Source organism: Coregonus clupeaformis, chromosome 14 (genome assembly GCF_020615455.1).
Source record: "Coregonus clupeaformis isolate EN_2021a chromosome 14, ASM2061545v1, whole genome shotgun sequence".
Taxonomy (NCBI): Eukaryota; Metazoa; Chordata; class Actinopteri; order Salmoniformes; family Salmonidae; genus Coregonus; species Coregonus clupeaformis.
The window spans coordinates 17,560,722-17,587,932 of NC_059205.1; the positions used below are offsets into that span (position 1 = coordinate 17,560,722).

Consider the following 27,211-nt stretch of genomic DNA (forward strand, 5'->3'; position numbering starts at 1 on the left):
GCAGCCACCTCGCCACATTCATCTTGAGAAACATACACAAGCAGATTATACACAGTGGACGGAATCATATGCTCTCCAAATTAAGACAGAGGTATTGGATAGTGCATGCTAACTCTGCTACAAGAAAGATCTTAAAATAATGGCTAACCTCCCCAAGAGCCGTGTATCACCTGACCTGCCACCATTTACATGTGAGCACGGACTACTTTGGACCGATAGAGGTGAAGCGTGGCCGCTGAAGGGATTGAATCATGGAAAGATTCAAAATAACTTGTTGCCTGATGGAATAAAGTGGGTATTCAACCCACCCACTGGATCCCACCACAGAGGTGTGTGGGAGCGACTGATCCATCAGGTGAAGTCCATACTAACATCGGCCCTGAGACAGCAGCCATTGGATGAAGAAGGCATGCAAACAGCTTTATGTGAAGTGGAAGCCATCTTGAAAGATCGCCCAATTACTGCTGTATCTGACGATCCCAATGACCTTGAAGCTCTCACGCCTAATCACTTACTGCAGTTGAAAGGAAAACCCATCATGCCACCTGGACTATTCAGGAAGGACGACTCATATTCCAGACGGAGATGGAGACAGATACAATACCTTGTGGATCTGTTCTGGACTAGATGGATAAGGGAGAACCTTCCTTTGATGCAAGAAAGGCAAAAGTGGAACCTCAAGAAAAGGAGTCTCAGAACAGATGATTTGGTGCTTATCGTGGACAGCACAACACCCAGGGAAACTTGGATGATGGGAAGGGTCATTAAACCTATTCAGGACTCAACGGGTCATGTAAGGAGCATAGTCCTTAAGACCAAAACATCTGTCTTGGAATGACCCATCACCAAGCTATGCTCCAGGAAGTAGCAGATTATTAAATATACCCGAAAAGTACACCCTCATTCAGAATTATGGATTAAATAGCTTTTGGGGTGTACAGTATGATATTAGGAAGAAAGAAGAAATTGAGTTTTGAATATGAAGATTTACAGTGCATTCGGAAAGTATTCAGACACCTTGACTTTTTCCACATTTTGTTCCTTTACAGCCTTTTTCTCAAATTGATGAAGTTGTTTTTTCCCCCTCATCAATCTACACACAATACCCCATATTCAGACCCTTTACTCAGTACTTTGTTGAAGCATCTTTGGCAGCGATTACAGCCTAGAGTCTTCTTGGGTATGAGGCTACAAGCTTGGCACACCTGTATTTGGGGAGTTTCTCCCATTCTTCTCTGCAGATCCTCTCAAGCTTTGTCAGGTTGGATGGGGAGCGTTGCTGCACAGCTATTTTCAGGTCTCTCCAGAGATGTTAGATCGGGTTCAAGTCCGGGCTCTGGCTAGGCCACTCAAAGACTTGTCCCGAAGCCACTCCTGCGTTGTCTTGGCTGTGTGCTTTGGAGCAGGTTTTCATCAAGGATCTCTCTGTACTTTGCTCCGTTCATATTTGCCTCGATCCTGACTGGTCTCCCAGTCCCTGCCGCTGAAAAACATCCCCACAGCATGATGCTGCCACCACCATGCTTCACCGTAGGGATGGTGCCAGGTTTTCTCCATGCGTGAAGCTTGGCATTCAGGCCAAAGAGTTGAATCTTGGTTTCATCAGACCAGAGAATCTTGTTTCTCATGGTCTGAGAGTCTTTAAGTGTCTTTTGGCAAACTCCAAGTGGACTGTCATGTGCCTTTTACTGAGGAGTGGCTTCTGTCTGGCCACTCTACCATAAAGGCCTGATTGGTGGAGTGCTGCAGAGATGGTTGTCCTTCTGGAAGGTTCTCCCATCTCCACAGAGGAACTCTAGAGCTCTGTCAGAGTGACCATCGGGTTATTGGTCACCTCCCTGACCAAGGCCCTTCTCCCCCAATTGCTCAGTTTGGCCGGGCGGCCAGCTCTAGGAAGGGTCTTGGTGTTTCCAAACTACTTCCATTTAAGAATGATGGAGGCCACTGTGTTATTGGGGACCTTCAATGCTGCAGAAATGTGCTGGTACCCTTCCCCAGATCTGTGCCTCGACACAATCCTGTCTCGGAGCTCTACGGACAATTCCTTCGACCTCATGGCTTGGTTTTTGCTCTGACATGCACTGTCAACTGTGGGACCTTATATAGACAGGTGTGTGCCTTTCCAGATCATTTCCAATCAATTGGATTTACCACAGGTGGACTCCAATCAAGTTGTAGAAACATCTCAAAGATGATCAATTGAAACAGGATGCACCTGAGCTCAATTTGGAGTCTCGTAGCAAAGGGTCTGAATACTTATGTAAATAAGGTATCTGTTTTTTATTTTGTATACATTTGCAAACATTTCTAAAAACCAGTTTTTGCCTTGTCATTATGGGATATTTTGTGTAGATTGCTGGAAAAAAAATGTTTTAATCAATTTTAGAATAAAGACTAACGTAACAAAATGTGGAAAAAGTCAAGGGGTATGAATACTTTCCAAAAATCAAATCAAATCAAATTTTATTGGTCACATGCGCCGAATACAACAGGTGCAGACATTACAGTGAAATGCTTACTTACAGCCCTTAACCAACAGTGCATTTATTTTAAACAAAAAAAGTAAAAATAAAACAACAACAAAAAAAAGTGTTGAGAAAAAAAAGAGCAGAAGTAAAATAAAGTGACAGTAGGGAGGCTATATATACAGGGGGGTACCGTTGCAGAGTCAATGTGCGGGGGCACCGGCTAGTTGAGGTAGTTGAGGTAATATGTACATGTGGGTAGAGATAAAGTGACTATGCATAAATACTTAACAGAGTAGCAGCAGCGTAAAAAGGATGGGGTGGGGGGGCAGTGCAAATAGTCCGGGTAGCCATGATTAGCTGTTCAGGAGTCTTATGGCTTGGGGGTAGAAGCTGTTGAGAAGTCTTTTGGACCTAGACTTGGCACTCCGGTACCGCTTGCCGTGCGGTAGCAGAGAGAACAGTCTATGACTAGGGTGGCTGGAGTCTGACAATTTTGAGGGCCTTCCTCTGACACAGCCTGGTATAGAGGTCCTGGATGGCAGGAAGCTTTGCCCCAGTGATGTACTGGGCCGTACGCACTACCCTCTGTAGTGCCTTGCGGTCGGAGGCCAAGCAGTTGCCATACCAGGCGGTGATGCAAACAGTCAGGATGCTCTCGATGGTGCAGCTGTAGAATTTTTTGAGGATCTGAGGACCCATGCCAAATCTTTTTAGTCTCCTGAGGGGGAATAGGCTTTGTCGTGCCCTCTTCACGACTGTCTTGGTGTGTTTGGACCATGATAGTTCGTTGGTGATGTGGACACCAAGGAACTTGAAGCTCTCAACCTGTTCCACTACAGCCCCGTCGATGAGAATGGGGGCGTGCTCAGTCCTCTTTTTTTTCCCCTGTAGTCCACAATCATCTCCTTTGTCTTGGTCACGTTGAGGGAGAGGTTGTTGTCCTGGCACCACACGGCCAGATCTCTGACCTCCTCCCTATAGGCTGTCTCATCGTTGTCGGTGATCAGGCCTACCACTGTTGTGTCGTCGGCAAACTTAATGATGGTGTTGGAGTCGTGCCTGGCCATGCAGTCATGGGTGAACAGAGAGTACAGGAGGGGACTGAGCACGCACCCCTGAGGGGCCCCCGTGTTGAGGATCAGTGTGGCAGATGTGTTGTTACCTACCCTTACCACCTGGGGGTGGCCCGTCAGGAAGTCCAGGATCCAGTTGCAGAGGGAGGTGTTTAGTCCCAGGATCCTTAGCTTAGTGATGAGCTTAGAGGGCACTATGGTGTTGAATGCTGAGCTGTAGTCAATGAATAGCATTCTCACGTAGGTGTTCCTCTTGTCCAGGTGGGAAAGGGCAGTGTGGAGTGCAATAGAGATTGCATCATCTGTGGATCTGTTGGGGCGGTATATGCAAATTGGAGTGGGTCTAGGGTTTCTGGGATAATGCTGTTGATGTGAGCCATGACCAGCCTTTCAAAGCACTTCATGGCTACAGACGTCAGTGCTACGGGTCGGTAGTCATTTAGGCAGGTTATCTTAGAGTCCTTGGGCACGGGGACTATGGTCGTCTGCTTGAAACATGTTGGTATTACAGACTCAGTCAGGGACATGTTGAAAATGTCAGTGAAGACACTTGCCAGTTGGTCAGCACATGCTCAGAGTACACGTCCTGGTAATCCGTCTGGCCCTGCGGCCTTGTGAATGTTGACCTGCTTAAAAGTCTTACTCACATCGGCTACGGAGAGCGTGATCACATAGTCATCCGGAACAGCTGGTGCTCTCATGCATGCTTCAGTGTTGCTTGCCTCGAGCGAGCATAGAAGTGGTTTAGCTCGTCTGGTAGGCTTGTGTCACTGGGCAGCTCGCGGCTGTGCTTCCCTTTGTAGTCTGTAATAGTTTTCAAGCCCTGCCACATCCGACGAGCGTCAGAGCCAGTGTAGTACGATTCAATCTTAGACCTGTATTGACTCTTTGCCTGTTTGATGGTTCGTCGGAGGTCATAGCGGGATTTCTCATAAGCGTCCGGGTTAGAGTCCCGTTCCTTGAAAGCGGCAGCTCTACCCTTTAGCTCAGTGCGGATGTTTCCTGTAATCCATGGCTTCTGGTTGGGGTATGTACGTACGGTCACTGTGGGGACGACATCATCGATGCACTTATTGATGAAGCCAGTGACTGATGTGGTGTACTCCTCAATGCTGTCTGAAGAATCCCGAACATGTTCCAGTCTGTGCTAGCAAAACAGTCCTGTAGCTTAGCATCTGCGTCATCTGACCACTTTTTTATTAACCGAAAGTCACTGGTGCTTCCTGCTTTAGTTTTTGCTTATAAGCAGGAATCAGGAGGATAGAGTTATGGTCAGATTTGCCAAATGGAGGGCGAGGGAGAGCTTTGTATGCGTCTCTGTGTGTGGAGTAAAGGTGGTCTAGAGTTTTTTTCCCTCTGGTTGCACATTTAACATGCTGGTAGAAATTAGGTAGAACGGATTTAAGTTTCCCTGCATTAAAGTCCCGGCCACTAGGGAGCGCTGCATCTGGATGAGCGTTTTCCTGTTGATTAATGGCCTTGTACAACTCATTCAGTGCAATCTTAATGCCAGCATTGGTTTGTGGTGGTAAATAGACAGCTATGAAAAATATAGATGAAAACTCTCTTGGTAAATAGTGTGGTCTACAGCTTATCATAAGATACTCTACCTCAGGCGAGCAAAACCTCGAGACTTCCTTAGTATTTGGTTTTGTGCACCAGCTGTTGTTTACAAATATACACAGACCGCCACCCTTGTCTTACCGGAGTCAGCCGTTCTGTCCTGCCGATGTAGCGTATAGCCTGCTAGCTGAATGTTATCATTGTCGTCGTTCAGCCACGACTCGGTGAAACATAATATATTACAGTTTTTAATGTCCCGTTGGTAGGATAACCGTAATCTTAAGTCGTCCACTTTATTTTCAAAAGATTGAACGTTGGCTAATAGGATTGATGGAAGAGGCAGTTTACTCGCTCGCCGTCGGATCCTTACAAGGCACCCCGATCTGCGTCCACGATATCTCTGTCTCTTCCTCACGCGAATGACGGGGATTTGGGCCTTGTCGGGTGTCTGTATGATATCCTTCGCGGCCGCCTCGTTGAAGAAAAAATCTTCGTCCAATACGAGGTGAGTAATCGCTGTCCTGATATCCAGAAGCTCTTTTTGGTTATAAGAGACAATGGCAGAAACATTATGTACAAAATAAATTACAAATAACGCGGAAAAACACACATAATAGTACAATTGGTTAGAGGGCTGTAAAACGGCAGCCATCTTCTCCGGCGCCACTTCAGGCACTGAAAGCACTGTAAGTTATGGCTCCTTGAAGATTTCAGTTGAAAATATAATTGTTTTGTTAATGGCAGCCACAATTAGGGGCCGGTAATGTAGGAGCCAAAAGGCTTACAATTACAATTTATGATGAAAGGATATGCATTATTATTTAGATGAGCTTCCCATATTATGGTTACTTATTTACCTGAGCCATGATTGACCGCTTGAATCCGCCCACTCTACTGGGAAGCAAAAGCCAATATGGGGAGGTAGTTTAGGAAGCTAGGGGGGAAGTCCTAGCACTGGTTGGAGGCTACCACAGGAGGTTGGTGGCACCTTAATTGGGGAGCACGGGTTCGTGGTAATAGCTGGAGTGGAATTAGTGGAATGGTATCAAATACATCAAACACGTGTTTGATGCCATTCCATTTGCTCCGTTCAGGCCTTTTTTATGAGCCGTTCTCCCCTCAGCAGCCTCCTGTGGAGGATACAGTTTTCAATCACCACTAACCACCACCAACAAAATGTAATATTATACTTTACAAATAACACACTGATGTACAAAAGGCATTGCATTGTTCTTGAAAGTTTAATTTTGTTATGAATGAAGACGTGTGGCAAACTACGGAACCCTGGATCTAAAGGAGAACAAAGGAACAAAAGGTGCATTGAAATTTAATCAACTATTGCTAGGGCAGTGGTTAATTTAGACTTTGATGCCACTACATAGATTAGCCAAATTGTTTTACCTGAGCATAACCCAAAAACGAAGGACTAATTAGCCTACTCTGTAGTTTATTTTGTTGTCATGGAGGACTGATTGGGCTCATTGCTTCGAGTTGAAAAATAAATGCTGCTCTCGGAATGGCATGCTTTGAGCACTACCAAAAAGTGCTTTTTGCATGTGAAAAATGAATGCCAAATGCTGCATTTTCTATAGTCCTATTGTTTACGTTTTTGTTGGTGACACTTTGATATCTCGATAATTTGCAGCGGTTTAAGTCTATCAAAAGTGAGCGAGTTTGAGTATGTGTCCGTTTAATCAGCACAAATAAGATTGAGCAATAAAAGCCCCACTCTTGGTGTTATTAAATTAAACTAGTTTTTGACAGTATGGAGAACAATCCCACAGGGGAGTTTAGAAGGGAGGAACTCCCTCAAACTTTTATTCCATAGGCTGGGATCTGCACTATGCAGATGTTGCAAGAGCACATTTTATAGTGGCTGTCCACTTGGGCATATTCATTACACTGATTCTGCTGAAAAACGTATCTTAAATGGAAGCCAACAGAACGGGGAGGGACCTAACTGAATTTGTCCAATAGAAACTCTAGTTTTGCCCTGTTTGCTTCTGTTCTTCTGTTCTTAAATGGTAAACTGTTTCCTTAATTAATACACTCCTGGTCGCAAAAACAATAATTGATAGGCAGCTTAAACTGCTTCAATTCAACCATTTTGGGTTAAAATACAAATACATTTGTGAACAGCCATCAACAACAACCACTTCCATCCATAACGTGCAAATAACTAAATGTGATTCACATCAATGCGCTATGCAGCCTAGATATCAATAATAAATTATATTCGTATCACCGTAGGCTACACCACTGCTGTCGTCCTTACCACCAAGCGCTTATTCAAGTTGGATAATCTTTGGATGCTGACAGAAGTTGCACCATCGGAAGACAGCTTGGACTGTAGCCTACAAAAGCCTAGTCCTGCTCTTTTCTAGATCCATCAAACACATTTGGTGCGTCATCATAGTGGTCTCTGACTTGTGGTCAGACTCGCTTAGGCGGAACAAACCTAAACTTTCACCTTTTTTCAATGCTGATTTTAATGTCATTGAGAAAACAGAAAGGTGTCAATTTATTCGCAAACATCCGTTCTGAATTTAAAAGTAATCCTAGAAGTAATCATCTAGTCTTACCAAATTTTAGCTGGTAACGTAAGGGATTTCAGTTAGTGTTTTGCAATCCGTTAGGCCTACATGTAACAGGATTACATGTAATCCATTGCTCCCCAACCCTGCATACCGGCAGGCTAACGGCAATTGAGTTGAGAACCAGTATCAGACACACACACAAAAAAATCCACCAGGATAAGTGTTTGTTTAGACCAGGGGTTCTCAAACTGTTTGGGGCAGGGGGCCCTTTTTGTGATAGCAAATTCATCGTTGACCCCCTTGTAATTAGATTTTTTTTTTTTTTTATCTGGCCAACCCCTCTTTGAGAACCCCTGGTTTAGACAATGTAATTAGTGTCTGGGACAGGGCTCTAAAGTGCGACGAATCTGGTCGAATATGCATCTAAATATTTTGCTCTGCAACCCGCAGTTCATTTGGGATCACCAATGCGACAAAAAATAAATCTAATATACAGTACCTTCAGAAAGTATTGGCAAATCTGACCATAATTGAATCCTACTACACCGGTTCTCACGCTCGTCGGATGTGGCAGGGCTTGCAAACTATTACGGACTACAAATGGAAACCCAGCCGCGAGCTGCCCAGTGACTCGAGCCTACCAGACAGGCTAAATGCCTTTTATGCTCGCTTCGAGGCAAACAACACTGAAGCATGCATGAGAGCATCAGCTGTTCCAGACAACTGTGTGATCACGCTCTCCGTATCCGATGTGAGTAAGACCTTTAAACAGGTCAACATTCACAAGGCCGCAGGGCCCGACGGATTACCAGGATGTGTACTCAGAGCATGCGCGGACCAACTGGCAAGTGTCTTTACTGACATTTTCAACCTCTCCCTGACTGAGTCTGTAATACCTACATGTTTCAAGATACAAAGATCACGCCACAGACCACCATAGTCCCTGTGCCCAAGAACACGAAGGTAACCTGCCTAAATGACTACCGCCCCGTAGCACTCACACCGGTAGCCATGAGGTGCTTTGAAATGCTGATCATGGCTCACATCAACACCATCATCCCGGAAACCCTAGAACCACTCCAATTCGCATACCACCCCAACAGATCCACAGATGACGCAATCTCAATCGCACTCCACACTGCCCTTTCCCACCTGGGCAAAAGGAAAACCTATGTGACAATGCTGTTCATTGACTACAGCTCAACGTTCAACACCATAGTGCCCACAAAGCTAATCACTAAACTAAGGACCCTGGGACTAAACACCTCCCTCTGCAACTGGATCCTGGACTTCTTGACAGGCCGCCCCCAGGTGGTAAGGGTAGGCAATAACACATCTGCCACGCTGATCCTCAACACGGGGGCCCAGCAGGGGTGCGTGCTCCTGTACTCCCTGTTCACCCACGACAGCGTGGCGAAGCACAACTAAAACACCCTCATTAAGTTTGCTGACGACACAACAGTGGTAGGCCTGATCACCGATAACGATGAGACAGCCTATAGGGAGGAGGTCAGAGACCTGGCAGTGTGGTGCCAGGACAACAACCTCTCCCTCAACATGAGCAAGACAAAGAAGCTGATCGTGGAATACAAGCCTCAATACTATACGTGCTCAGCCATGCATTGAACAGTATTTTTTGCGAACAGTAAATGAGTTCTATTACTTGCCTAAATTATGACTATCCAATCTACTCATCACATTAGGAATAGTAGGCTATCTTACATAAGTCTGCAAATGTGATGAAGCAAGGAATACTTTATTTTAAAAAGATGAATTTTTATGGTGACAATTTGCTTACCCAAACTTAACTCACGCACCGCCTATGCATAGGCTAGTGATTTTGCTGTTCGTTACTTGTTTTGCTGTTCGTTACTTGTTCTATTCATCCCGGGGGCTGCACCAAAATGCCAAAATGCCGATACCCGGAGAAGAGGTAGGAGTGGGGACCTAGTCAGACTCAGGCAGTGTGCATACCATCCACCACTTCCGAGTATATTACTCGATAACGTTCAGTCCCTGGACAAGAAAGTAGACGAGCTCAGGGCGAGGATATCCTTCCAGAGAGACATCAGGGACTGTAACATACTCTGTTTTACGGAATCATGGCTCTCTCTGGATATATCGTCCCTGTCCATTCAGCCAGCGGGGTTCTCTATCCATCGCGTGGACAGGAAGAAAGAACTCTCTGGGAAAAAGAAAGGTGGAGGGGTTTGTTTCATGATTAACAACTCATGGTGTGATTATGTTAACGTGCAGGAACCAAGAACAATGAGACAGCCTACAGGGAGGAGCCTGGCGGAGTAGTACCAGGAAAATAACCTCAACAAAACGAAGGAGCTGATCGTGGATTTACAGGGAAAGCAGAGAGAACATGCACCCATCCACATCGACGGATCGCAGTGGAGAGGATCAAAAGTTTCAAGTTCCTCGCCATGCACATCACTGACAACCTGAAATGATCCCTTCTAGTGTTGTCACGATACCAGTATCGCAATACTAGGAAGTAAGGAAGCAAAGGAAACAAAACATGAAGCGGACTAAATCTCTTGTCCTAATGTTGGAAAAAACAGCCTTCCTTATGTTGTCACCCAGAGTCATTTGCTTATTTTGCAAGCTATAGCACAATATTTTACAAAAGTAGGTTTCGTAGTATCACAATACCACACAGACAGCGTGGTGAAGAAGCCGCAACAGTGGCTCTTCAACCTCAGGAGGCTGAAGAAATTCAGCTTGGCCCCTAAGACCCTCACGAACTTCTACAGATACACCATTGAGAGCATCCTGTTGGGCTGTATCACCGCCTGGTATGGCAATTGCACTGTCCGCAACCGCAGGGATCTCCAGAGGGTGGTGCAGTCAGCCCAACGCATCACTGGGGTCACACTGCCTGCCCTCCAGGACATCTATAGCACCGGTGTCACAGGAAGGCCAAGAAGATCATCAAGGACCTCAGCCACCCGAGTCACAGCCTGTTCACCCGCTACCATCTAGAAGGCAGAGACAGTTCAGGTGCATCAAAGCTGGGACCGAGAGACTGAGAATCAGCTTCTATCTCCAGGCCATCAGACTGTTAAACAGTCACCACTAGCCTTAGTCACTGTTACTAGCTGGCTACCACCCAGTACTATACCTGCACCTTAGAGACTGCTGCCCTATGTACATAGTCATTGAATACTGGTAACTTTAATAAAATGTTCACATACTGTTTTACCCTATGTACATAGTCATTGAATACTGGTAACTTTAATAAAATGTTCACATACTGTTTTACCGACTTTATATGTACAGTGCATTCGGAAAATATTCAGACCTCTTCCCTTTCCCCTCATCAATCTACACACAATACCCCATAATGACGAAGTGAAAAAAGGTTTTAAGAAATTTTTGAAAATGTATTCAAAATAAAAAAAACAGAAATACCTTATTTACATAAGTATTCAGACCCTTTGCTATGAGACTACTCAAAATTGAGCTCAGGTGCATCCTGTTTCCATTGATCATCCTTGAGATGTTTCTACAACTTGGAGTCCACCTGTGGTAAATTCTATTGATTGGACATGATTTGGAAAGGTACACACCTTTGTCCGTAGAGCTCCGAGACAGGATTGTGTCGAGGCACAGATCTGGGGAAGGGTACCAAAACAATACTGCAGCATTGAAGGTCCCCAAAACACAGTGCCCTCCATCATTCTTCAATGGAAGAAGTTTTAAACAACCAGGACTCTTCCTAGAGCTGGCCACCCGGCAAAACTGAGCAATCCGGGGAGAAGGGCCTTGGTCAGGGAGGTGACCAAGAACCCAATGGTCACTCTGACAGAGCTCCAGAGTTCCTCTGTGGAGATGGGAGAACCTTTCAGAAGGACAACCATCTTTGCAGCAGTCCACCAATCAGGCCTTTATGGTAGAGTGGCCAGACGGAAGCCACTCCTCAGTAAAGGCACATGACAGCCCGCTTGGAGTTGGCCAAAAGGCACCTAAAGGACTCTCAGACCATGAAAAACAAGATTATCTGGTTTGATAAAACCAAGATTGAACTCTTTGGCCTGAATGCCAATTGTCACGTCTGGAAGAAACCTGGCACCATCCCTACAGTGAAGCATTGTGGTGGCAGCATCATGCTGTGGGGATGTTTTTCAGCGGCAGGGACTGGGAGACTAGTCAGGATTAAGGGAAAGATAAACGGAGCAAAGTACAGAGAGATCCTTGATGAAAACCTGCTCCAGAGCACTCAGGACCTCAGACTGGGGCGAAGGTTCACCTTCCAACAGGACAACGACCCTAAGCACACAGCCAAGACAACGCAGGAGTGGCTTCGGGACAAGTCTCTGAATGTCCTTGAGTGGCCCATCCAGAGCCCGGAATTGAACCTGATCGAACATCTCTCGAGAGACCTGAAAATAGCTGTACAGCGACGCTCCCCATCCAACCTGAGAGCTTGAGAGGATCTGCAGAGAAGAATGAGAGAATCTCCCCAAATACAGGTGTGCCAATATATATATATATATATATATATACACACACACACACACACACACACACACACACACACACACACACACACACACACACATACTACCAGTCAAAAGTTTGGGCACACCTATTCATTCAAGGGTTCTTCTTTATTTTTACTATTTTATACATTGTAGAATAATAGTGAAGACATCAAAACTACTTAATAACACATATGGAATCATATGGTAACCAAAATATATTTTATATTTGAGATTATTCAAATAGCCACCCTTTGCCTTGATGACAGCTTTGCACGCTCTTAGCATTCTCTCAACCAGCTTCATGAGGTAGTCACCTGGAATGCATTTCAATTAACAGGTGTGCCTTAAGTTAATTTGTGGAATTTCTTTCCTTCTTAGTGTGTTTGAGCCAACCAGTTGTAATGTGATAAGGTAGGGTGGGTATAGAGAAAATAGCCCTATTTGGTAAAAGACCAAGTCCATATTATGGCAAGAACAGCTCAAATAATCAAAGAGAAATGACAGTCCATCATTACTTTAAGACATGAAGGTCAGTCAATATGGAACATTTCAAGAACTTTGAACGTTTCTTCAAGTGCAGTCGCAAAAACCATCAAGCGCTATGATGAAACTGGCTCTCATGAGGACCGCCACAGGAATGGAAGACCCAGAGTTACCTCTGCTGCAGAGGATAAGTTCATTAGAGTTACCAGCCTCAGAAATTGCAGCCCAAATAAATACTTCAGAGTTCAAGTCACAGACACATCTCAACATCAACTGTTCAGAGGGGACAGTGTGAATCAGGCCTTCATGGTCGAATTGCTGCAAAGAAACCACTACTAAAGGACACCAATAAGAAAAAGAGACCTGCTTGGGCCAAGAAACATGAGCAATGGACATTAGACCGGTGGAAATGTGTCCTTTGGTCTGGAGTCCAAATTGGAGATTCTTGGTTCCAACCGCCGTGTCTTCGTGAGAAGCTGTGTGGGTGAACGGATGATCTCCGCATGTGTATTTCCCACCGTAAAGCAAGGATGAGGAAGTGTTATGGTGTGGGGGTGCTTTGCTGGTGACACTGTCAGTGATTTATTTAGAATTCAAGGCACACTTAACCAGCATGGCTACCACAGCATTCTCCAGTGATACGCCATCCCATCTGGTTTGGGCTTAGTAGGACTATAATTTGTTTTTTCAACAAGACAATGACCCAACACACCTCCAGGCTGTGTAAGGGCTATTTTACCAAGAAGGAGTGTAATGGAGTGCTGCATCAGATGACCTGGCCTCCACAATCACCCGACCTCAACCCAATTGAGATGGTTTGGGATGAGTCGGATGGCAGAGTGAAGGAAAAGCCGCCAACAAGTGCTCAGCATATGTGGGAACTCCTTCAAGACTGTTGGAAAAGCATTCCAGGTGAAGCTGGTTGAGAGAATGCAAAGAGTGTGCAAAGCTGTCATAAAGGCAAAGGGTGGCTATTTGAAGAATCTCAAATCTCAAATATATTTTGATTTGTTTAACACTTCTTTGGTTACTACATGATTCCATATGTGTTATTTCATAGTTTTGATGTCTTCACTATTATTCTACAATGTAGAAAATAGTTTTAAAAAATATGCATGTTTTTATTACTGCACTGTTGGAGCTAGAAACACAAGCATTTCGCTGCACCTGCAATAACATCTGTAAATCTGTGTACGCGACCAATAAACTTTGATTTGAAAAACTAGCAAATCTGTTCTGAAAACAAACTGAAACTAAACTGAATTCAAAAAATCATAAAATAAAAAAACTAATAGAAATAAAAACGAATCTAAAAACACAAACCTATAACGGTAGCTAACTTAGTTCCGTACATATGTGGGCAACCGCGGCATTCAAATGAGGCTGCAATGAAAACTAATGGGACTGTTGCAACTGTGTTGGCATCAAAATCCGGGATGTGAACTAAGTTTCGATTCAGCGTTGATTGACATGGTAATGGCCCATAAGTATTGGAGAAAAGTTTTTTTTTAAATGACCCCGCTGACGCTGTACGTTAAAGTGTCACATGTCACGACGTAACGTACGGCACACATTATTCAGTCATTCTGTGCCGTATAGCCTCTTTCCACCAGGTGTAGCGCTTCTCTCGCAGATTAAAAACATTAATTATCAATGGTGAGTGTAAAGTTAATTACTTGTGAGTTCATCAATAGTTAATTCAATCAATTGTAAATGTTTTGCGTAATCACTGCGAGCCATCATGACTCTCAAAACGTGACACCCACAGTTTAATTGTGAAGATAAATTTAGCGCCGCCCTAAAAACCTTATTCAAATTCGACACAAACCTTCAAATAGGTATGTAATGAGACATTATATAAACTATTTTTAGTGTTTTATTTACATTTTAGAGGTGATAAGTTGGACAAATCAGGTGAAAAAAGCCGGTTCCCCACATGACAGATCTCTCCCTTTCACTATGACGCCGTAGCTTTCACTTCCCCACCTGCCTTTTTTTTTTTTTTTTTTATTTAACCTTTATTTAACCAGGTAAGCCAGTTGAGAACAGGTTCTCATTTACAACTGCGACCTGGCCAAGATAAAGCAAAGCAGTGCAATAAAAACAACACAGAGTTACATATGGGGTAAAAAACATAAAGTCAAAAATACAACAGAAAATATATATACAGTATGTGCAAAATAGCAAGTTATGGAGGTAAGGCAATAAATAGGCTATAGAGCAAAATAATTACAATATTATTAACACTGGAATGCTAGATGTGCAAGAGATTATGTGCAAATAGAGATACTGGGGTGCAAAAGAGCAAAATAAATAACAATATAGGGATGAGGTAGTTGGGTGGGCTAATTTCAGATGGGCTGTGTACAGGTGCAGTGATCGGTAAGGTGCTCTGACAACTGATGCTTAAAGTTATTGAGGGAGATAAGAGTCTCCAGCTTCAGAGATTTTTGCAATTCGTTCCAGTCATTGGCAGCAGAGAACTGGAAGGGAATGGCGGCCAAAGGAGGTGTTGGCTTTGGGAATGACCAGTGAGATATACCTGCTGGAGCGCAGACTACGGGTGGGTGCTGCTATGGTGACCAATGAGCTAAGATAAGGCGGGGATTTGCCTAGCAGTGATTTATAGATGGCCTGGAGCCAGTGGGTTTGACGACCGAACATGTAGTGAGGACCAGCCAACAAGAGCGTACAGGTCACAGTGGTGGGTAGTGTATGGGGCTTTGGAGACAAAACGGATGGCACTGTGATAGACTACATCCAATTTGCTGAGTAGAGTGTTGGAGGCTATTTTGTAAATGACATCGCCGAAGTCAAGGATCGGTAGGATAGTCAGTTTTACGAGGGCATGTTTGGCAGCATGAGTGAAGGAGGCTTTGTTGCGAAATAGGAAGCCGATTCTAGATTTAACTTTGGATTGGAGATTCTTTATGTGAGTCTGGAAGTTGAGTTTACAGTCATTTTTAAAAAGACCCGGAGGAGCTCCATTGCTTTCTTCGATCATGCAGAGACAAGCAGCATGAAGGTCTCGTCATTGACTTCGCTAGAAAGGGGAGAAAATGTGCCCTACAATGGTATTCATATTACAGTTGACCTGGAAGTATTATGTTTTTTGGGCACTAAAATAAGGTCAAATGTACGGAACGGTGCGATGTACAAAAGTGTGTTAGCTACCGTTAATAACCTTGGCTTGCACCATTACTACAGCCTAAACTGCTTGTTTCTAGCCCAAACAGTTCAAAAGATCTGACCTATATTACAGGCGCAATGTTTTTTTCTTCCTGTCGAGGATTGGGTGCATTTTACATTCATGTCACAGGTCATTCATGTCACGGGTCATTCTACAACTATTTGCGGGCCATTAACCATTTGTTTTACACCTTGTTCAGTCATGTTTGTTACCTCATTAGCTAGCTAGCTACCAACCTGGTAACTTGATATCCAAACATATGGGGACAGAGAAAGAAAGGAAAAGGGATAGCTTCTTCAGGAGATCAATGATCATAGCAATGAATGAATGACAAACTGGTTAAATCAACGTTGTTTCAACAGAATTTGTCAACATATTGTGACGTGGAATCTACGTGGAAAATACATTGGATTTGAAAAACCTCAACTGTTGTTGTGAGGGTAAAATTTCAACCACAGGATTATGTCATCATGGTAACCAATTTTCAACATAGACAAACCATGTAAAAAAAATTGAATTTGTACTTTTGAAACATTAGATCTTCAATGTAATATCCACTATAAGAAAAAAAAACAATTGGCTGGGCAGCACCTCCTACTGGAGAGTTAATCTATCTACAACTCTGTAGCTCAATTGGTAGAGCATGGCGCTTGTAATGCCAGGGTACTGGGTTCGATCCCCGGGACCACCCATACGTAGAAATGTATGCACACGACTGTAAGTCTCTTTGGATAAAAGCGTCTGCTAAATGGCATATTATTATATTATTATAACTATCCCTTCGGTGTCCAATCCAGGGTTCTAACCAAGCCCAGCCCTGCTTAGCTTTGATATTTGTCACTGACTATTACCAATGTGCTATCGTGAGAATGATTGTTGGAAAATCTCCACTTAATAGTCACTGTTGCTATCGAAGTCATTCCAAAGGATAGGTTCTACAGAACAAATTAAATGGAACTATACTTTATCATATATCATAAATGTTGCTATTTAGACCTATTTAGCAATCAAAACTAACTGTATTTCAAGTGCATTTAAAGTTTGATTTAGTCCTATTCTTTAACTTTGATTTTTGGTTGAAATGGAGATGTGAATTTAAAAAACTGGAATTAAAGCCAGACTCTGTGGCACAGATGGAACTATCCAAGCAGAAGATACATCTCCTTCAAATGTTGATGTTTGGTTGCATTGACAACCAAACACAATTCAATATCACCTTTGCAATACGGTAAATAGCCTATTAACTTGTCGACAAGTTAACAAATGATATGTTGGATTCACGTCTCCATCTCAACCAAAAATACAAGTTAAAGAATAGGATTAAGCCAGTGGCTCAGATGGAACTATCCAAGCAGTAGATACATCTCCTTTAAATGTTGATATTTGGTTGTGTTGTCAACCAAACACAATTCAATTCTACTTTTGTAAGATAGCCTTAACATTAGGCTATTGACCATCTTACAAACTAATATAACAGTATTTTATTCAAACTTAAAAAATGAGTCCATGGCCACATTTAGAGTTTACTGTAACAATAAATGTCTTCTTATCTAATCATAGAAAGTGTGCATGTTCAGGGTCGCAGGTCTGTGGAAATCTTCACAATTGCTATAATTTGCACAGAATCTCAAACGGCATTGATCACATGCAACATGTACTGTACTTTAAGGTAATCTCAACTAACTGCAATTTACTTTTTATTTTTTTTATTTTTAGTAATTTAGCAGACGCTCTTATCCAGAGCGACTTACAGTTTGAGTGCATACATTATTATATACTTTTTTTTTTTTCCATACTGGGCCCCCCGTGGGAATCGAACCCTGAGCTACATCTCTGCCGGCCATTCCCTCCCCTACCCTGGACGACGCTGGGCCAATTGTGCGCCGCCCCATGGGTCTCCCGGTCGCGGCCGGCTACGACAGAGCCTGGATTCGAACCAGGATCTCTAGTGGCACAGACCACTGCGCCACTCGGGAGGCCATCCAGGTCATTTGGTTGTGCTATTACATCAAGCACAGTAGTAACACATTAAGTTGTTGTATAAATAAACAACATCTGAAATTGTACTCCCATTTAAACTTTGGTGTGCTTTTAAAATGGTTGAAGGCTAAACCACAAATTAGACATTGATTTTCCATTGGAATTTGATTGTGCTTTTAGATGGTTGAAGGCATAGTGATAACACATTGGGAATTCAACAAACTTTTTGAAGTTTCTTTTTGAAGTGTGTGAAAATAGGTTGGAATCTCATTGATCATCATATCTACCAAATATTACCCAATTTGCCAGGTTGAAATTACGTGGTGTGCCCAGTGGGAGATCATATGTCATCATCACAAACTTGACACTCTTAAAAAGACATCGTACAATTTTCAATATAATGCTTCTCAACAGGAAAATAGTGCTTTTACATAATGTAGAAACCTAATATTCCACAAATGACTTTTATATTTTAATGACAGGTATTTGTATCAACAATTTAGTTTTTTTTTTAAATAAACAAACAAACGTATTGACAGGGTTACATATTAGTTTATAGCAGGGGTGTCAAACGTCCGGCCCGCGGGCCGGATCAGGCCCGCAAACGGGTTTAATCCGGCCCGCGAGATGATTTTGAAAATAAAAATAAAAAAATAAAATAAAATGTAATAATAATAATTTTGTAAAGTATAAAAATGCGCTGCAATTTTTCAATAAAACAAACTGCTGTTCCAATTGCGTCCACTGGATGGCGCAATAGCAATTGTGTTAAGCAAGCAAACTGTTTATACCGGGGCAGAGCAAGTAGGTCAAGCACGTGCAGCCAATGAGCTACTTTGTTTTGCCCGCGATATTTATTACGGCTTCTACTTTTAACATTATGTGCTTTGGCACCCTCATTGCCCCAATATGTCTCTGTCAAAAAAGAGAAAAGTGGACGCAGAGTGCAGAGTGTTCCAAGAAAAATGGTCATCCTATTTATTCACGGAATTGAATGGGAAAGCTGTATGTTTGGTGTGTTCAGAGCATGTTGCAGTGAGGTGAATGAACTGTTGGCGGGTCTGAAGAAACAGCAGTCTGTGTTTACTCACAGCCGAGACATCAGTGACGCTGCAGTGAAAGCTAGCTACCTCATTGCTAATGAAATCGCAGTGGCTTCAAAACCATTTAGTGAGGGTGAATTTGTAAAAACATGCATGATGAAGGCAGCGGAGATTGTGTGCCCTGAAAAGCGGCAGGCTTTTGCAAATATCAGCCTGACAAGAAACACAGTTGCAGACAGGATTTCCGATCTTTCAGTGGATTTGGACAGCCAGTTGAAGCAAAAAGTAAAGTCATTTATTGCGTTTTCGGTTGCAGTTGATGAAAGCACGGACATTACAGATGTTGCACAACTGGCCATTTTCATCCAGCGGAGTTGATGACACATTGACCGTCACCGAGGAGTTCGTGGAGTTGGTGCCGATGACAGATACAACGACAGCAGCTGATATTTTTACCGCACTCGATCGGGCGCGCTGGACAGGGTCGGAGTGGACTGGTCCCGCGCTGTCAGCCTGGCTACAGATGGTGCGCCCTCAATGATCGGGAAAAAAGCAGGCGTTGTGACAAAGTTCAGAGAGAAAGTGCAATCTGCAAATGGAGGACGTGATTTTTGACTTTTCACTGTATTTTGCACCAGGAGGCTTTGTGTTGCAAGTCATTAAAGATGGATAACGTCATGAAGGTGGTCATCCAAACTGTTAATTTCATCCGATCCAGAAGCCTGAATCACCGTCAGTTTGACAGCCTTCTCAGAGAGAAAGACCACATCTATGGCCTGCCATACCACACCGAGGTAAGATGGTTAAGCCGAGGTGCTGTGCTGAGGCGTTTCTTTGATTTACGAGAAGAAATTGAACAGTTCATGGAAGAAAAGGGCAAACCAGTGTTAGAATTTCATTCCGCAGAATGGATGCAGGACCTTGCATTAATGGTGGATGTTACAGAGCACCTGAATAACTTGAACAAACAGCTACAAGGGCGCAACAAAGTTGTCACGCAGTATTATGACTGCATACGTTCTTTCAAGTTGAAGCTGTCATTGTGGGAGACGCAACTTGCCGGTGGTGATGCAGCTCACTTCCCCTGTCTGAAAAATGTGTGCGCGACCCAACATGTGGCAGACATGAAGCGGTTCAAAGATAAAATAACGGGACTGTTACGGGAGTTTGAGCAACGCTTTCAGATTTATGTTTATATGTTTTTATGTTGATGTGCTATTGTTTTTAATTGATTTTATTTTATTTGTATATTTAACCTATTCTTGACTCTGTGGTTCTTGCACTTGTTTGGGGAACAGGATTTCATTCTTTTTATCTACATTTCTGCCTGAGAAATGACACCCTGATATAGTTCTGTGATCTGTGATATACTTCTGTGAATCACTGAGGCATCGTGTGTTTGTGTGTTCTTTTTCTTTAGAATTTTCAAATAAACTTGACGTGTTTTATGATTAATAGTGATGTTGTGCTTGTACTATTTTGGAGACACTGTCCTCAGGCTCCAGCTTTATGTTGTATGTTGATCATATTAAAACAAAGAAAACAATCTGAAGTTATTGTTTTTAAGTTATATATATACCATGATTTTTCCGGTCCGGCCCACTTGGGAATAGATTTTCCTCCATGTGGCCCCTGAGCTAAAATGAGTTTGACACCCCTGGTTTATAGGGAACAACATGGGATGTAGCTCAGTTGGTAGAGCATGGCATTTGCAACGCCAGGGTTGTGGGTTCGATTCCCACGGGGGGTATACAAAAATAATGTATGCACTCACTAACTGTAAGTCGCTCTGGATAAGAGTGTCTGCTAAATGACGTAAAAAAATAAAAAATAAAAATAAACATGGATTAGCTAGAATCAGAATTATCTAGAATTCCTTTAGGGGCAATTCCACAGTTAAGGAATTACGCTTTGACTCTCTTTAAAATATATGACAAACAAAAACCATTGATTTCAAAGTTTAACAAACCGTACCACTTGGTAATGGAATTTCAAGGCACAAGGCAATGTTTCTTAAACTTACAGAATGTAAAAATGTTCTCCAAAACGAAATATAAAAAAGTGTTCATATTAGTTGGCAGGGGTCTTTATCAACATTGTGCTTTGATATATTTCTGAATACTTTTTCTGGTAGATGTTTTCGAAGACCCTTTTTCCATGTTTTTTCAGAAATCAAAGCCTTTACTTATGCCTAATTTCTAAGATGGGAAATTGTTGAAAAATGTATCCCAAAAATATATACTCAGCTTTCACTTGACACCCAATTTGATATGCTCCTATGAATTTCACGTTGGTGATCATGGGTCCTTTTCGATGGAAATTCCCATAGGCTATATCTAAATCGATTTAAAAAATATTAAATGTTATCTTGTGCTCTTAATATTTGATATGCATTTCCACACTATGAAGTTGGAATAATACTGTGAAAATTACGATAATGCCCTTTTAGTGTAAGAGCTGTTTGAAAAGACCGCCTGAAATTTCAGCCTGCCAGGTGATACAAAGTCTCTACTCTGGCACTCTCCATCCAAGTCCATATTACAATGTGCCCAGAATGTCTCACTGGCAATGTGAGGACAACTATAAGGTCCTCTTGATTAAAGAAGCCCCCGTCAGAGAGGAAGAGGCAAAGCAAGAGGTTGGAATCTCACCAAAATCTGTCCAAAATAAGCCCAATGCGTTTCTATGGGTTTATTTTGAACCTATGCTTGTTGCCTGCCTTCCTGCCTTTGGGACAACGACTCCCATTGCTAGGGCGGAGACCTGAGCATCTCATCATTGTATACAGATCTCTGCCTCCGTTGGGGGGCTTATCAATGCAACCATGTGATATCACATTGCAAAGAACCCCCAAAGCTATTGTTCTGATGAACAACTGATTGACCATTCCAAAACCTTTCTTTTACATCACTCTAGAAGCCCTAAGAGAAACCAGTTAGCACTACAGCAGGCAGATAGCCTTATCATGCAAACCATTTTCATATGCTAATTGTTGAAAAAACAGGAGCCTGTAGTGTACTACTTGGTTACACATAACTAGGGGCCTGAGAATTTCCTGACTATGTGACCTGACCAGGAAAAACTCAGGACACATACCCAGAGGCTACTCTTTGTTGACACTCTGGCTACAAGAATCATCAGTATGAAATATGTGAACAAAAAAGCACATTAGGCCTATTCCTTTCTGACCAGCCGAAAGAAAACTGAACACACCTGAGAGGTGTATAGGTACCGGTCACTGACAACTGAACAAAACTCACGGAATATGTGCATGCAGTACAAAGTGACAGAGGCTGGCTCAGATACATTTGCACCGCACCAGCCGACTCATACCGCTAGGCTGGAGAGAAAGAGTGTGTGAGTTTGTGTAAATGTGTGTGCGTTCAGCTTTAAGAGGAGGAAGACCATGGTCGTCGCAGAAGTAGGAAGATTACCAGGGACTCTTATTTTGATACAGTAGAACAGTGGCAGCCTGTAGGGTTAAGTGCCACGACTAGGGCAGGGGCTCAAACCAAGGAACAAATACCGTCCACCATTACTCCACCGTCAAACCCCCATTAACCATAAGAATTCCGAACATGCAAACTCCCCCCTTTAAAAACTAAACATAGCCCACGCTGTATTCTGACCGGCGTTACGTTCGACCACAGCATGTGTATAAATCGCGCAACCATCAAAATAACCTAGCTGCCAGCTAGCATAAATAATGCCAATGAATTATCATTAGCCACCTTGCTAGCTTAACGTTACTAGCTACCAGTACCTGTCCAGTTATTTATTTGCCCAGAAAAGTGAAACACCAACACGCACTTAACGAAACCGCAACTTGGTGCATTTACATGGAAAGCTAAACTTGAGTTATGGTAACTACGTTTTTTTGTATTACAAAATAAACAACAACCAGGTACCCGGAACTACGATCAAGCCAATCAAGTAATAACCTAACGTAGCAACCGTAAATTAAACAAGTAGCTACTGGAACGTTAACTGGGGCTAGCTTGCCTTCGTTGGGGAGAAGGTGGCCAGGGGAAAATGTCAACTCCAAAGCTGACAAAATGTCTTAGCTTTCTATTTAAATAATAGTATAACAAATTACATGTGTTTAGTAATTCGTGATAAGGAATATTCGCATTGGCAAGCTATCTACCTGGGTTGTCAAAAAGATAACTAAGTAGCTAGCCAAGTAAGGTTTGCGAAGTGCTGCTCTAAAAAGAATTCGAACTCCCTGTCCACGACCAGACACTCGACAATCCAGATTCAGATTGACAGTCTCTGTTCGGTCGACCCCATTCTAAAATTATATTGGCAAAGTGACATTAAAATACGAAATGTCGTCAAACTATGTGTGGACACAACAATAAAACCTCGAGATGCAACTTCTATAAACGTATGAAGCCCGTTCCCAACAGTAGCGCTTTCACTCTGCATGAGAAGTGCTACTTTTCAACAGCCCATCAGCTTCTCTATCGTCACAGATAGGTGGAGGAAGAGGAGCTGGCTCGCGATAAGTCCGAATAAAAGGCTTCCCTCAATCCACTTCCCCAAAAAACTTCGGGACACCTCAATCAACTTACTCGGTCGATTCAACAGCGATCCGTCGACTGCAGGTAGTCCAAGGTATTTAGGGTGACAATCTGCTCCGATTATTCGATGTATTTTTTTTAATTCAGGGTATACCCTGTATTTTTTCGGCCCTCCCGGCTGCCGCCTCTGTTGCCAAATAATGCGCTTCTCAACACACATGGAGCTGCGGCGTCACCGCAGTGGGCATGCGCGCTTCAACACGCCAGGGGGACCAAGTGCATATCTATAACCACTGACCATCAAGGGGCAAAGCAGCACCACCATGCCAGGGTCCCCTAGGTCTTGTGGTTGCTTCTTGCCTTCAATACCTGTAACAGCTGATCCAGGATCTGAATGGCCATAGTGAGGCAATACAGAAGCAAAGTGTCTCAACATCAGCAATATCATACCATCGTGAATAGCCTGCCCTTGGGCATGTATGGTTGAGACCCAAATGGGAAATGACCACAGCTCACCTAAATTCATCCTCTGTGTGAGAGAGAAGTGGGGAGATTTAAGTTGCCTCTACAAACAGATCTCAGATCAGCTTAGTTTACCTTGCTCTGCCCATATGCTACCCATACTGACCTTAGACCAGTGTCAACTTCATCCTACTCCAAAGTACTCAGGTTGTGTGTGTGTGTGTGTGTGGGGTTGGGGGGTGTAGCCTAGCTCCAAAAGGTTGCTGGTTTGAATTCCTGAGCCGACTAGGTGAAAAATCTGTCGATGTGCCTTTGAGCAAGGCACTTAACCCAAGTTGCTCCTGTAAATCGCTTTGGATAAGAGCATCTGCTAAATGAATAAAACATACATTTAATGTTAGTTATGGATTAGGCTGTGCTTATGGGCAACTCTTACCTGAAGTACAAAAGGCCCCTGATATATCCTGTAAGATGCAGGGTAGTCTTATCTTTGGCCCTAAATTGCTACACACATCTCTATCATCTCTTCACAGGTTTCTGTGTCTGCTAGTGTCAGAGTTGTGCTTGTGATGTAAGTTTGTTCATGTTATGTTCCCCTTTTATAAGTCCCCTTACATTTCCTGACTCCTTCTCTCTCTGACTCACTCTCCCTGTTTTTTTCTCTATTTATAGTAAGCATTAGTGAGAAAACAGACCACATTCATTATGCGTCTTTCATAAAGACGTGAAAATGTGAATGAATGCTCTCTGCTAAATATTAATCAACCACAACACATTATAATGATCAATCGATGAGAACAAAGAACCACGTCCTAATTTCAGATTCACACAGAGTTTCTTTCACTGTGGTCTGGTCAGGACTGTGGCTTCTCTACTCTCCCTGCATGAGGTAATGGCCGCCAGAAACAACATGACAGCTTCAACTTAATTCCCATTAAGTACTGTAACAAAGCACAAAGTAGCTGTCGCAGTCACGATCAGCCCCACTCACTATTTGGCAGGAAGTGGCTTCCTCCTCATAGCTTTGCTAAGAAGACACCTATTACCTAATAAGTATCAGTGGCTAGTATCACACTCACAGCAGTGCCTTGGAATATCTCCTCCCTCCTCCTCCTCTCCCTTTCATTCTCTCTCTCTTCCTCGCTTTCCAAGCTCATTTCTTTTCACTCTATCCTTTCAAAAACCATTGGAGGGTAAACATTTGCATTGAGATGAAGCAGATTCTATGTGGGGGTATTGGTGTTTTTCTCCTACCCTTTCAGTGGAGGTGTCTGAGGGGGTAGAAGTGGCCTCTACACTCTGATACAGGTTCAGATATCTTGTCATCTCCCTAACAGTTAAGATTTAGATCAGGGGTAGGGTAGTCAGATCCTAGACCTGCGGTTAAGTGCAACTTCTACCTTAAACTGCGGTGTCACAGTCTCAGCTCTGCAAATCAGACATAAAGAGAATCATGTGACTAGTCTCTGAAGGACTGATCTCAGTAACTGGCTCATGTCCGCTCGAGGTAGAAGATGCCTCTAACTACAGATGTAGGATCAGTTTACGCCACTACAACCCTAGCCATAGTAGTACGGCATATTTTCCACCTTGACGGCTCAGGTATTCGAACCAGTGACCTTTTGCTGTGGGTTTCTGAGGTTACTGGCCCAATGCCCAACCATTAGGGGATGGTAATATGTGACCCTGTTTCAGTACGGGGGTACTTCTACCGACTTCTTCAGTGTCAATGTGGTAGCACAACCATGAGATACATCTCAAATGTCTTTCCTTGATTCCTTGTGTCCTTGATTCCTCAACCTCCTTCTCAAAACACATTGGAGGAGAAGGTCCGAGGGGAGGAACCTACGTTTTTTGAAAGAGGTTGAGGAATCAAGGACACTGAGAAATAAGGTAAGACTAATAATAATATGCCATTTAGCAGACGCTTTTATCCAAAGCGACTTACAGTCATGCGTGCATACATTTTTGTGTATGGGTGGTCCCGGGGATCGAACCCACTACCTTGGCGTTACAAGCGCCGTGCTCTACCAGCTGAGCTACAGAGGACCACTAGAGATTTATAGGGAATAAGAATTAGAATTCTGTGTACAACAACCTCAAATACAGATTGTACGCCACACAGCCAAGAGACAGGGCCACTGGTATTTAGGGTGACAATCTGCTCAGATTATTCAATGTCTTTTTTATATTTCAGGGGATAGCCTGTATTTTTTCTGCCCTCCCCACTGCTGCCTCTGTTGACAAATAATGTGCTTCTCAACACACATGGAGCTGCGGCGTCACCACAGTGGGCATGCGCGCTTCAACACGCCAGGGGACCAAGCACATCTATAACCACTGACCATCAAGGGACAAAGCAACACCACCATGCCAGGGTCCGCTAGGTCTTGTGGTTGCTTCTTGCCTTCAATACCAGAAACAGCTGACCCAGGATTCGACTTGCTTTTTAGCCTAAAATGGCCATAGTGAGGACTTGAATAGGTAAAACTGATCACAGATCAGTTGCCATAGGCATGGGTCTGAGGAGCCCTATTCGCATATACAGTGAAGGATGCCATATCCCCTTCTCTCTTCATAACAGGTCAGAAGACAATACAGAAGCAAAATGTCTCAACATCAGCAATATCATACCATCGTGAATAGCCTGCCCTTGGGCATGTATGATTGAGACCCCACCCTTGGTATAATGTTCAATTTCAGTGTTCTAATCTAGTTCATCTCCAAATGGGAAATGACCACAGCTCACCTAAATTCATGCTCTGTGTGAGAGGGAAGTGAGAAGATGCCTGAATTTAAGTTGCCTCTACAAACAGATCTCAGATCAGCTTAGTTTACCTTGCTCTGCCCAAATGCTAACCATACTGACCTTAGACCAGTGTCAACTTCATCCTACTCCAAAGTACTCAGGGTATGAGTGAGGGGGGAGAAGTGGGGAGATAGATACTCCAAAAGAGCAGGGGGACCGGTGGAAGGATACTCAAGAAGGGAAAATCAAAGTGAATGCTTTGTCAGCTAATTGTCCTGCTGTTCTTCCCCAAAGACACAAAAGGAGGAGCAGGATGAAGTTGCCTTATATAATAATAATAATAATAAATAATATGCCATTTAGCAGACGCTTTTATCCAAAGCGACTTACAGTCGTGCGTGCATACATTTTTGTGTATGGGTGGTCCCGGGGATCGAACCCACTACCTTGGCGTTACAAGCGCCGTGCTCTACCAGCTGAGCTACAGAGGACCACAATATACTGATCTGAGGTCAGCTTTGTGTTTCCCCTCCCTAATGAAGGCGGCATATAGCCTAGTGCTTAAGAGCGTTGGACCAGTAACCAAAAGGTCGCTTGTTTGAAACCCTGAGCAGATGTGCCTTGAGCAAGGCACTTAACCTTAATTG

General features: G+C 43.3%; 1 protein-coding gene across 4 annotated transcripts in view; it reads right to left on the reverse strand.

The window, feature by feature from the left end:
• The window catches only part of LOC121581214 (transcriptional repressor p66 alpha-like), a 66,527-nt gene extending 42,953 nt beyond the window's left edge, over positions 1 to 23,574 (reverse strand). For all 4 annotated transcript variants that reach the window (XM_045224730.1, XM_045224729.1, XM_045224731.1 and 1 more), the window contains exon 1: positions 23,405 to 23,574. The gene's annotated coding sequence lies outside the window, so the exon portion shown is untranslated. The remainder of the gene's footprint in view (positions 1 to 23,404) is intronic.
• Positions 23,575 to 27,211: the final 3,637 nt, after the last annotated feature.